The sequence below is a fragment of the Trachymyrmex cornetzi genome, unplaced genomic scaffold, assembly GCF_001594075.2.
Source record: "Trachymyrmex cornetzi isolate Tcor2-1 unplaced genomic scaffold, Tcor1.1 scaffold147, whole genome shotgun sequence".
NCBI lineage: Eukaryota > Metazoa > Arthropoda > Insecta > Hymenoptera > Formicidae > Trachymyrmex > Trachymyrmex cornetzi.
The window spans coordinates 956,945-970,422 of record NW_017296059.1 but is presented as its reverse complement, the minus strand read 5'-3'; the positions used below and the strand labels follow the sequence as shown (position 1 = coordinate 970,422).

Below are 13,478 nucleotides of genomic sequence, written 5' to 3'. Positions count from 1 at the left end.
GCGCCATCAATGTACCTTCTCCCCCTCAGGGAAAAAGAGGGATTATCTTGTTTTTAAACAGCACCACCATTATCTCGCATTATTCTTTTCCGTCCAGCGTTTGCGTCCGGCGCTAGTTTTCCGAATTATCGCACTTACCCATCGCACTATCGCTTTTAACGAAGCTAGTATTTCTTATGGCTCTTTAGTGGCTTTTCACAATTTTCGTAAAAGAACAATAGGTAATAAAACGTTATTTACACGTCCAGATTGTAATATTTGTAATCTAATCATACCCACTTCTACATATTTTTTTCTAATCATATGTTTCTTATTTGTACGTACATAAATTTTTTAACTTTTAAAAGGACGACGAAGGTCTATTTCTAGAATCTTATTATAGCTTTTCTTGAATAAGATTTGTTATAATTCATTGTTTTATTGTATTCCTTACCTCGAAATATGACACTGTTTCAGCGCTATTATAATAACTTTCCTATTAAGGTTAACATTCATCATTTAAATATTTATCATCATCCAGGTTTTTTATCTCAAATTTCTCAATTCATATAATTCCACATTTCTCTCCATTTGATTCAACAATCCCCTTTTTTATAGATCTTTAGATCACATTTATTCTTGATTCCGATTTTGCCTTCCATATACGGAAAGAATGGTTTTGCTGAAGTGTCTAAAAATTTAGCTAGATACGGATTTGAAAATTATTTTTAAATCTATATCTGCCTGAATTGTTAGATACTTCAGCAAAAGCGTTTCTTCTGTGTAGCTTTCCTATCGCTAAAATGGAAAAAGTCATAGAATATTTCCACAAACTTTTGATTGATTATCGATAAAATAAATACACGGGCGAACATTGATCGAATCCACAATTTGGTCGCGAATTCTAATTCTCGAATCGACTGTTCTCGAACTAATTCCTACATGTTTCCACATCACTCGTACGGGATCGAGCAAATTGCCGGCGTCGAATCCGTCGATTCTCGTCCACGGCACAGCCGCCGATAGTTTCATAAACATCGTGGGAGCTTTTTCGGGCATACATGACCGGGAATATCCCTCGGGAAATGCCGACACGCGGACGAGAGCGGCAGCAATGGCGATCTGACACGACGTAGTAATATTTGCAGTCGGCCTGGCCCGGGGTCGCGCCGTTGACATCGACGCCCGGTATCACCGACAACACTCGGGTACCCCGTCGTTTCATCAACCACACCTGCGGTCGTGCGATATCTATGACGGAATTTTTATCTCCATCGACATTTCCTCGTTACCGAGGAAAACATGTCGGCACAGCGAACGAAACAACGGCAGGGACGCATCGAGCGATAATATTTCATCGCGTGATTATCCCGTTATACGTTAATATCGATAACGTCCAAGGAACGATGGATTTGTCGACATATATTTATCGAGTGACAGGCAGATAAAGAACTTCCAAATTGAATGATATGACTCGTTACATTGTCGGAAAAATGATATACCCAAACTAGAAATATACACCCTGTTAAATGTTAATCCTGCTACTCTGGTTTAGATTTGAGTATTTTTAACTTATAAAATGTAATTTATTTTTTTAATAATGTTATGTTTAAAAACTTTTCTTTTATTTGTAATTTTAACAGAATAGCAAAGTTAAGTGATCGAATTTAAATCAATTCCTTAAATTAAATAATATTTTTTTAATAAGTAATAATTAATCAAGTGGACTCTCAAAATTCAAACAAATTAGTCATAAAATATATTTTTATTTTTAACTTCCAAATGTATCAAAATGTATTAATTTCATATAAAGCATGTAGTTAAAAAACATATTTAATAAACCCATGCATTTCTGTGGTCAAATTGTTTTTATTGTTAGTTACAAAGTAAACAATGTTCATAATAACGTATGCACTTGGTAAATAATGATAAACTAAATTTGAGTCAAATTGATACATTTCTTGAGTTAAATTGTGTAAGTCCATTGTTTTAGTTACATTAACGATGTATTCAATATAGAAACAATAGCGACCTATAGAAATAACAGAAATAACTCAAATTGGGTATAATTTGACATTATGAATTTAATAGTACATTTAGTGACAAATGATACTCGATCGGTATTTCAACAATGTTCCATTTTATTTTCCACGACTGATATAACGGCGAGGGTGGTGAGAAACTTTCGCGACCGCGATTACAGAAGAGTGGGGCGGTACAGATTTTTTTATACATTTCAAGTGCCGGAAGTTTTCAGAGCGATTTAGCCGGAGTTCGGGGGCATCCGCGGGTTCGAAAGTTGGGGAAAATTTCTCATCGAGCTCTTCGCGTTGCCAGAGCGGATCCATTAAACCGGAGCATAACTTCCGACCTGCGGCATTCTTAGCACGCTCGCAGGATACTTCACATGTGCCAACAAAGCTCCTAAGTTACCCACACGTTCTCCAAGCATGTCTTCAAGAACAACGGGTCGAGAGTATCGACCTGACGCGCCAACGCGCCGATATTTGCAGCCGACTGCCTCCTCTTTCTCTTTTCCTATTCATATCCATCCATCCCTCTGTAGTTTTCTACCTACTATACACCCACTTTACTCGATTCCATTGAATTTATTAAGCATTTAATAATCTGTGACATGCATCGAATGTATCTACTTATAATACTTATCCTTTAATAGGTATATCTGAAGTAATATTTTATTGATAATCAATCGAAAGTTTACGGAAATGCTCTACAACTCTTCATTTCAATGACATAAGTATGTTATCTTCTTTGTATTATTCTGTGGCATTTATTCTGTCTAAACCACATAATTATTCATGATATCTATCGTCTGGTTACTTAATATTAATAAACAATCTATCTTCTTTTTGTGATTGCAGCTAAGCATTCAATGGTAACCACACCGACGTGACATAATTCCTTAGCATGTCATCGTAACTATTTCTGTGAATCGTCAACTTGTTCGTGAAGCCTGCCTCTATTCGGTCGGGCTCGCTTTGACATTGTGTCCACCATTGTCCACTCTCCTGTACACGCGGCTTAGTCTGTTCCGAGGGACGATTTGATCCCAAACTGCTCGGTAAATACATCTCTTCGCCTCCGCGCCCCTTCTCTCTCCTTTCCAAGAATCCCTCATCCCGAAGACCCGTCTTCGGCCTCGTTTGACGAAGTTTTCAATGCCGCCAACCAGCAGGAGGAGTAGCTCGACCGGTCCCGTCCTACATACATATATATATATATATATATTCTCCTCCCTTTCTTCAATCCTCTTCCCTGCAAAACGCGGTCCTCCAAATACTCATCCGCGGTATTTGCGGATATCCGCCGATAGTTTCGCAATACCAGTCGCGGATTGGGAAGGGGTTGACGCCGGGAGCAACGAGGGACTAGCAAAGGGGACGACAGCGGGTGGAAGACAGGGTACGGTGTAGGGGAGGGGAGTAAACAACGGAACCCCCTCTCTCTCACACGGGGCGCCTGCAATTCGATCCTCAAAGCCCACCGAGTAAATACAGCAACGACGACGGTGGTGGCGGCGATGGGAAACGGCAGGGTTTGAGGGGACGAGGAGTGGCAGCGTTTAATTAATTCCATCCACCGCGTCGTTACGATTGTATAACACAGCCGGTGTGTAACCCCCGTTCGTTCGTTTTTACCGTTCCCCGCGTCGCGAAGCGGCACGGCCGTTCGTTCGGTTTCCGGGGAAAGGGGAGAGGGGTGAAAACGTGCGGACGGTAGTTGCCAGATAGAATAACGAAAAGATTGTGATAGTCTGAGGAGATGTTCCTAGCTTTAAAGGGATGCTAGCGCGACTCTCTCTGAAATTACCAGGGATTACAATGCGCGTAAAATTTTCTAATTGGCTTCACGGATTGCAAATTTTTTTTACAAAATTAAAGTACGCCCAAGTAGAAAATCCGAGTGAGTCAATTTCATAAGAGCATCAAATAAAAATTAAAAAATTTATTTATTTTTGGATCGTGTAACTGTCATTCAAGGTTTAAGTTTGCTTGACATAAAAGTTTTATCAATTAACAGAAAAAAATCCTATTGTTGTCAAAAAGTGGATCTTAGTGTTTAATAATACTATAAATGCAAATTTTTACAAATATATTATTTGGTTTTATAAATTGCGAACCGATACGATTTGTCGAATTTGAAAGTCAATCGCAAACTGAAGCTAAAATTAATATTTCAAATTAGATTGATCGTCTATTATGATGTTAATAAGCATCTTAAAAACCTGTAAATAATTTAATTGCGAAAAATATTACCTCAGCCAAAGTTTGAACTTGGAATTTCCGATTTTTTCCGAGACAGGCGTTATACAATTCGATCACTGAGGCATGTATAAAGTTTTACAGTTCATATGAATAACATAAGCGGATTTCGGATTACTTGAACGAACAATACTGAGTTTGTAAAATTAAAAGTATAGAAAAAATATATTAGCTTGAACGTAATTCATGTATATACATATGTATGCTTAGCGAAGATTCAAAATGGTAAACAAAGTAATTATGTCTAGCAGTAGGTGCTCGATTTCACCAAAAATGGCGCTGCAATATATTAGATAAGGACAGATGTATTTGATTGAGTAGAACGATAATGTAAGAAATAAATGAAAGATATCATTATCTACATTTTTAATTTGAAATTAAAAAAATCTGTACTATATCGACATCAATCAAATTGGGCCATCGCGTTAGCATCCCCTTAATCCTTGACTTCCCATAAATTAACAATAAAAAAATAAAATAAATTCGAATAATAATAAACAGCTCATGATAATCAGCATATAATTGTTTAAATGAATAAACATTAGCGAAGATTAATGTATTAATGTAATTTTTATACAAATATGTATGAATAATTATAATTTGCGAGAGATGCAAATAGGACATATACATATCAACAATTTTTGATAAAATCACATATGCATTTTTTGAAGAGTCCCTTAGAAAAGAATGAGACAACACCGAGATTGTGATATTATGCAGAGAAAGTAGGTCACGTGTATAAAAGCTAATAATTATGGAAATAGCATGCATTATAGACGAGATACTCGTACAGGACGAGGTGTCCTAGTGGTCCTCATATGTGAACACATTTGTTTTTGCACGCTAAATACGTTGCAAAGGTGGATTATGCGTTAAAGGATGAGACATTTTCAAAAAGGACCTCGTACTCCGCTGTTACGTGAATTTTGTTTTGCACAATTTTCCGCGCTTTGATTTAGAATATGTCATACCTGTAATAATGAATTCCATTGCAATGTTATATCTCGTTTTCGTTGTGTTGAAGAATTATCTTATAGGTTGCATTCAACTGGAATTGCATTAGCGTTTGTAGAAATTAAATAAAAGATAAAAGGAGATTTTTCCTTTTGTTCTGATGTGCACATTATCCTCAAATCGCGCAAGCATACCCCGAGACGAGCAATAAAATAAATTCCTTCGAATGTTTGTTCGCAACTCGTTCCGCAAACGTCTCGCAACTCTGAGGCGAGAATTGCTTTTCCCGCTCTCTTGTCTTCTCAAAAGAGAAGTAGGGAGAACGATCGCGCGAAATCGAAAAAATGAAAACTATGAAAAATCGTATCATATGGCGTGGGGGGATAAAAATCTTCCCTCACAATTCTTTATTCTTCTCAAGAGTAATGGTCATTCTGACACGTTTCTGCTCTGACACGTCTCGCCGACGGGGGATCCCCGTAATATTACGGACGCGTCGAAGGCTCGGGCACGTTCCTGGTCTTCCGAGCGCGCCGAGGATATCCGTCCACGTGCTGCATATCCAGAGCATATCCCCTACGTTCGTTCTTCTCTCCACCTTCATTCCTCTCGCTGTCTCGCGAGAGCTAAATGACCCACATACGTCGAATTATGGTCCCGCGAGTTCCGCGAGAATCGGAATCCACGGATTTCCGCCGTGTCGATAAGAAGACGGACGTTCCGTTACCTCGTCCATCTAATCCGACTTACCACGCTTGAGGTGCCGGTCCGATAAACGGTCTTCAGATAAGAAAAGCCTACTTTGTATAGCGAGTCGCCTAACTCCGCGTGAAAATGTTGAGATTCCGAGAGACTCGAATCTCGATAAATCGATAATTAGAACGAATAGAATGTATATATTTATTTATAATAGGGCAATAACTTCTTATCATATAAGAATATACACACACGAAATTAAATAAAAAGACAAATTTTGTGAAATATCTGATCTTTAATCATGGAACGCTATCGATATTGAACGATATATAGTATTACTATTAATAAATTTTAGAAGGAAATAGGTCACTCTCTTAATTAATGTAACACAATATTTATAATATAGATCTATATAAAACAAATAACCTAATTATTAATTTAAAAGGAAAAAAGAATAAGCATTCCATTAAATTTAATCTTGAAATAATATAAAGCATGTAATCTCTCCAAGTATGTATCTCCTCCATTTAAATAAAATATGTAATAACACAAATTACTTAAAAATTGAAATCACTTGCCATGTTCTCTGTTACAATACTGATTACCAGGAAGTTCAAACTGATATGTAATGGACAGGATTTTTAAAAGCTAGCTTGTTCCAGCTTTTAGTATAGCAGATTGGACCTCCTAATGGCCACTAAAGGCATAACACTCAACAATCTCGCTCACTTGTACATAAAATTTATGTATCGATAGCGTTTGAGGGTTAAAATCGTTGATGAACTTTTCTCTTTTCTTTTTCTATTTCTAACACATAGAGAAAAATATTTACTTTAATAGATTTTAATATTCTGCGAATTATTATCATAAAAATGAATAAATAGACAAAAAGAAAATCCAATATATGATTACAATAACAACCTGTTATTTTAAGATTACAAATTCATCGCTAAACAATTTTCTATAGGTGCATTTTAAATGACCCACGTTTTGCAGAGTAATTACAACGCGTACCGAGACGCAAGGTGATCATTATCGGTTACGTGATCCGTTATGCACCGCGGGCTTGAAAGTGCAACGTGGCGCAATCGATATCACTTAGCAAGCGGTGGGTTCTTTTACGGTCTCTCGTGCAGAGGAATCCGCACGGATGATGCGGAAAAACTTTCCTGAAAGATTGGGCGAAGTGGCGTCAAACGCAGCCAGTCGATTAGGCTTCCCTCGGGAGTCGTCTTTCGACGATCGATCGTTCCCGGATTCGTCGACCAGGAGGTGATTGTCGTAGCAGGCACATGGAGAACGATGCGATTCGCTGTGTCGTAGGATTAGTACGTTTTCCCGCAACGATGTGAGTTCCCTTGTTTGAACTAGTATTCTGATACTCGTGTCTATAATGTAAAACGCCGCCATCGTCGCATCTTGTGAAATTCACAGTACCCGCTTACTGTCTCTTATTTACAGACTCCTGCGACGAAACGCACGCCGTCGTTCTTGCTTATGGCTTCGTCTTATTGTGCGAGCCCAACGGTGCGCAATCGTCGCAAGCTAGATGTAAACTCGCGCGTTCGCTTAAGGGCCTCAGCATAAAGATGATAACTGAGTCGTGAAACGTGAGTCGTAGTCGTAAGTCAACGCACAATGTTTTGGTCAATCTATAACTACTACTTACGTTTCACGACTTAGTTACAACAATCTTTGTGCTGAGGCCTTAAGCCATAACCGCACTAGATTGCACGATTGTGATCAATGATTGACAATTACTTTTCAATCAATCAGAGCATAACAATCACTGATTGCTTTGCTCTAATTGATTGAAAAATAATCGTCAGTCATCAATCACAATCTTTTTTTTTCATAATCAAAAACAATTATTTATTTATAATTAATTATTACACATAATTATTTACTTAAAATTATTAATAATTATAATTATTTTGAAAAGTCAAACATTTTAAAATCCTATTTTTTATATAAGAAATATTAGTCTAAACAATAGAAATGGTTAATATCGATGCAAAAAACTGCTCTCTGTATATTTCTAATAATAATTGCTTTGTATTAAATAAATTTTTAGCAAATATTACGATAAAATAATGTTGCTATAATGAATACTATTCGGTTATATATTGTCTTTCGATCATCTCATGTAATTTTTTGTTCATATTGTAGTAAGTTGAGTTATAAATCTTATTTTTTTTTTAATAATGAAACTTTAAAGCGATGTTAATCGCATGAATATGTGAAATATCCTTCTGCACACGTAATGTCCTGTCACGATTGAGAGGGCACCACTGTGCAGGCAGGTATAATGATCCTTCGAATATAATGCCTCTGGCTTGAAGGACACTAAACTGAATCGACCATGAAACGTGATACACAGAAAGTTAATCCCAACCCAAGTACATTAGCTTAGAGTTTCCACAAAAAATAGTCAAATTCACGTGATACCTTAGTATTAAATTTTTAATTTTTATATAATTCGATTCTCTTTTAATTTTATATGAATTAAAAGAAAAACAAATACATAGATTTTTAGAAAAGTGTAAGAAAAAAATATTTAGAAAATTGCAGAATTTTACGATATACTTGATCATCTTTATAACATTGAATTTAGAAGAAATTTGTTTATGTTTTATACTTGTACACGTATGTATGATAAAAACAGTTACGTTAGATAATTTATTATCGGTCGAACTGCCAAATAAATATTCCACTGTGAAGATGATAAAAACAAGTAAATATTTTCATATAAGCCAAATCCAACAATCAAGAAATCATCAGTATAACAACGGGTCTCCCTAGACCCCGAAACCCGAGAGGACGAATCGGAACAGCGTACAAATTCGAGCTCTCCATCCCCTCGTCCGCCCCTCCCCTGGTGTACATGTGCGTCGAGAGGATGGGACCGCCCGTTCCCCTCACGCTGTATCCCTTTTGCCCTCCCGTGGGTTTTGTGTCCGGCACCCTTGTGAAAGGAGTCCGCCACACGCACCCGAAGAAAGAAGAGGAGTCGGTCGAACTGAGAATAGGGGCGCGGAGAGGGGATCGCCAACGCAATGGCACATGGTGGGGTGGTCTCTTGTAGGGTAGGGTGAGTCGTGACGGTCTTGGTGGGAGCCAGCGACCGAGCTCGAAGCGACGGACGATCGTACGGAGCAACAGTGTGCCGCGCGCGGCCATGAAGCGACGGTCGTTTTCACAACAAGAGAGATAATAAGGGAGAGAGTAAAGTGTTTGTGTGACACGATAGGCAACAATAAAGTCGAGAATCTAGAGCGATCTAGAAAAGTTTCAATCGCAAACCGACTTGAGTCGCGGGTGAAGTTTCGGAGCACTTCGACGGATTTTGCAACACCATCGTTGATTGGAGTAACACAGTGAAATAAACAAGCAGCATCTTATCGGTCAATGTTTCTCGTGTTAAACCTAGTAAGTGAGAACTTGGCAGAGTCTTCGTCACCTCGCCCGGAATTAGGGCAAATATTTCGCGCGGCGAAAAGAAACGGGAAGTGCTGAGGAGGTTTCGATACGTTGCAGGAAGTGAACGTGAAAATTGAGTGAAAGGGGGAAATAGTGCGGTGGTACATTGGCGAGAAACAGCGGAAGAGGAGTCTCGTTTGCCGCCGGTCGAGTGCGAAAATTCGTGATCGTAAGTGAACGGATCTCACCGACGAGACTCGAGGTTGCGTTCAACGCGCTTGCCGATATCCCAAGCTGGAAAATTCGACCTGGTAGCTCGCCTCGATTAGATTTTCCACGTCTCGCCGTGGTAAAAGAAAGAAGTTCTCTTTCCGGTCCGCTCCAGACAATCCGGCGAATTTCGCCAATTTCGTTGCGGACGTGAGAAATCGACTCGGTTGTGAGTAAACTCGTTCGAGATCATCCACCTTCGGACGGATCTTTCAAATTCTCTCGGAGCAAGTAGAAAGATACGACAACAAGGTGGATTGCAAGATCCGTGTGATGAAAACTGACGAGTGAAAACCACATTCGACGTGCCTTCGACGATTACGTTGCTCATCTCAGGATAAAAGAAAACGGAGTCGAAGTGCTTTGCGAGTGCGTCGTCATCTCGAGTGCGTTTGACTTGGAGAGTTCTGTCGCGAGTGGTAACCGCATGATTTCTACCCCGTCTTTCCGTGGCAAGCGAGAAAGTGCTCGACGCTTTACCGCCGGTCGGAGTTTACTGACCTCAGCAGCACGGAGTTGGCGACTGCCCTTCGCGACGACGAAGGGAGGCGACTAGACGGCCCTTTGTGCCGACTTTAAGAGCGTCTCGCAACACTGCAAACAGGGCGGAATTACCTTTCTCGGAGTTGCATATGGCTGCCGCATGCGGCTTTCTAGGTTTCGCTCTATCGTTTGCGGAGACTCAGCATCAGCTACATCATCTTCGTACCGCACGTCTTCGTACTGCATCATCAACTTTGCGAAGCGATTTCACGTGTGAGGATCGACGAGTGAAGTGTCGTGCGATTTTTTTTCGCGATCTGTGTCCTTAGTGTTATCAGCAAAGTAGTTTGTGTGACAACGAAGGAGGGGGTTGCAACGACTTGCAACTCTATCACGCCGTTCGCGGAAAGGTATTTCGCGCGAGCGGAATCAAGTGCAAGGAAAATCGTCCGCGGCAGAGATGCGCTCGTAGCGAATCGACAACTTCGTTACTGCAGTCGGAGCCGGATTTCGAAGGTAAGCGGCGCACGTTTACCATATCGTCGTCGTCATCGTCATTGTTGCTCGGTATCTTGGAGATAACGAAGATAATACCGGCTTATTTCGAAAGTGAAACATATCGGACTTTGATAAGGATCAGTTTGTATTCTTGTCGATAAATAGGGAATCCCTACGAAAGAAAATGGAGCAGGTAGTTGACTCGAGAATACGACTCGACAAAAATAAAAAGTATACAAAAGAATACGACTCGTAAAAAAATGGAAGATGTTTGACATCTTTGGTGTTGACTGTGAATAATATTGGGGGAAAAAAAGCGTGAAATTGCCTGAAAATTTTAAGAATGTATAACGTAAAAAATGCAGGGTTAATGCACAAAAAAGTAATCGCTGTACTTATAAAAGACATAAATTTTTAACAGCGATGTAACGAAGAATTTTTTAATTCTAGTTAGAATAATAATGAGAATGAAAGAGAATGAGATTACATGTTTAACACGGTACAGTGCCGGCCAGTCTCCATTCAAACAAAATGCGAACTGAAACTTTCGAAAGGCCAGTAACTGCAATTCTCGGGATAAAGGTATCTGGAAACGAACGTTCGTAATTGGTACAGATTCGTTTTCATTGAGGACATGTGGTTTTGGATTGAGAGAGTTTTTTGTTTTAATGAAAAGCGATAAAAAACAAGGAATTAAAAATATCCTTTCGCGAGTGCGAATAACGCGTGCATCACGTGGCGAGTTTCGGAGCGTGAAGAACGCGCACCGTTTTTTCGGGTCCTCCCTCGACCGACCATCGTTACTGTGTTCCTTTTTCGCGCAACCCAGCGCAAAGAGGATTACCTCGAATCCGCTCCTAAAAGCATCTCGACGAGCGACGATTTTCATCGCGAGGGGCCTCACCTCGCGCGGATGAGTGACCCATTCCGCGTGGATTATCGCACGATCGATCGCGGATTTGCGACATTTCCTGCTGCGAGATCCTTCTAGACTAACGACCTTTTCTTTATCGATAATCGTAATAATTTAGATTGAAAATACGTCTCCAGAATCCAAAATATCCATTAGAATGACATATTGCTCAGAGAAGAATTAACGCTATTAATGAAAGTAATAATCATGCATAGAATGAGAAGATTTTACATCTACAAATTTAGCTAGATACAAATATAAAATAATTTCGCTGGATCATCAAAATAATTATGTAGGACACTGAAGTTGGTAGAATGTCAAAACTTTTTGCAACGTTGCTCATTAATTAAACTTTAGCGTCCTATATAATGTTTCTGATAGTTCAACAAAATTGTTTTCAGATCTGTAGCTACTTAAAGTTTTAGATACTTTAGCTAAATCGTTCTTTCCGAGTGGATTTAATTTCAAAACTTTTAATTCTTTAATACAATATAATATATGGAATTTGTTAATATTATGATTTATTATCTTCGGATTTCTTATCACGATTTAATTAATTTAAATAGCAATTTGATCAGATACTATATTTATACTGCAAAAAGTTTTTACATTCTAGCAACCATTTTGAGCGTCCTACATAATTATTTTGGTAGTCCAATCAAATTATTTTCAAATCTATATCTAGCTAAAATTTTTAATGCTTCGATAAAACCCATTCTTCCCATGTACTAGTGAAAATTAATGTTTAAGGAAAAAAAAAGTGCTTTTGAGATATGCTCTCGGTTTATTCGACATTGCGGACTTGATAAAAATCGTAGATTTTAGTTGGCTGTTTCGGGAAGGTGTGCTTTCCCGAGGGAAAACCCGGGACAGGCGATAAAATTTTACTACCGCTCGAGCTGCTGGGAACATCAGTGAACTGAGGTTTTAACGCATCGTGGTCGCGACTTTCGCATGTACTTGCACTTTTCATCGACCGCGCGTCTTGGAGCATCTTGCAGCGGAAGCATCTCAACGATCGGGCGGAATTCAGAATCGGGAGTGTCTCGCCGTTATGGAAAATTCAATAAAGTTGCAGGAACCTTATCGTGAATTCACGTGAGGTACACGTTACAATTTCACCGAGAACCTGTCGTTTTTGCGAGCCACGTGTTACATCATGCACATTACCCATCTCGTACAACGAGGTCCGATTCTGTTCCCTTTCGCTAATTCCACGAGAGTGCATTCTCCGTCATAGAAATTTTTCTCATCGACTTCGTGAAGGGTACCCATGCCACGTTCCGCCTTCAACCGATTCCAATCGCCCGACTTCTTGTTATTTTCTTGAGTGCATTTGAGCGACAAGGATTTTTCCTCGACGATGAGTTCAGCCATCTCACCATAGCGTTTCCGAAAATGGTGAAAATTTCACGTTACGCTCGACTTGTGCTGCGCAACTTGCGTTTCTTGTTTTTCAAGCACATCGAGTGACAGGATCTTTGTTGTGAATTAGTTCCACTTCAATTCTCTATCCCGAAAGAGAATACCATACTTTAAAGATACCTGCGTTCTCTGTCGATTGACATTACGGTTTTATTATTTTTTAACTACTTTGATAATTTTTTCATCACAAGATTCACACTGAGAGAAATGATTTGGTTGAAAACGGACAAACCAGAATATTCGGACTAAATCAATCAGAATTCCGGTTATCTCAATTAGAATTTTAGTAGATTTAACCAGACAATTTTCCGGTTAAATTTTTAATTTCTAGTTTAATTTTTTTCAGTGCAGTTTCTTACAAAGTGGCACGAAATATTATTGTCAAATCATTTGCTTTATATATCACATTTATTTTTAACAAAATTGGTATAAAACTAGTATAGAATTAATTATCAAAGCCTGAAAAATTGGATAACGTATCGAATACATGAATAATTAAATAATACGATATTTTGTATGCCACCGCGTATTTATTATATATATATATATATAATATA

The 13,478-nt window shown here is 38.8% G+C and overlaps 1 protein-coding gene across 1 annotated transcript in view; it reads left to right on the top strand.

The window, feature by feature from the left end:
- The first annotated feature begins 10,370 nt into the window (after window positions 1-10,370).
- Window positions 10,371-13,478, top strand: part of pxb (putative Hedgehog signaling attenuator pxb) — a 110,370-nt gene continuing 107,262 nt past the window's right edge. The window contains exon 1 of the mRNA XM_018502031.1: window positions 10,371-10,601. The gene's annotated coding sequence lies outside the window, so the exon portion shown is untranslated. The remainder of the gene's footprint in view (window positions 10,602-13,478) is intronic.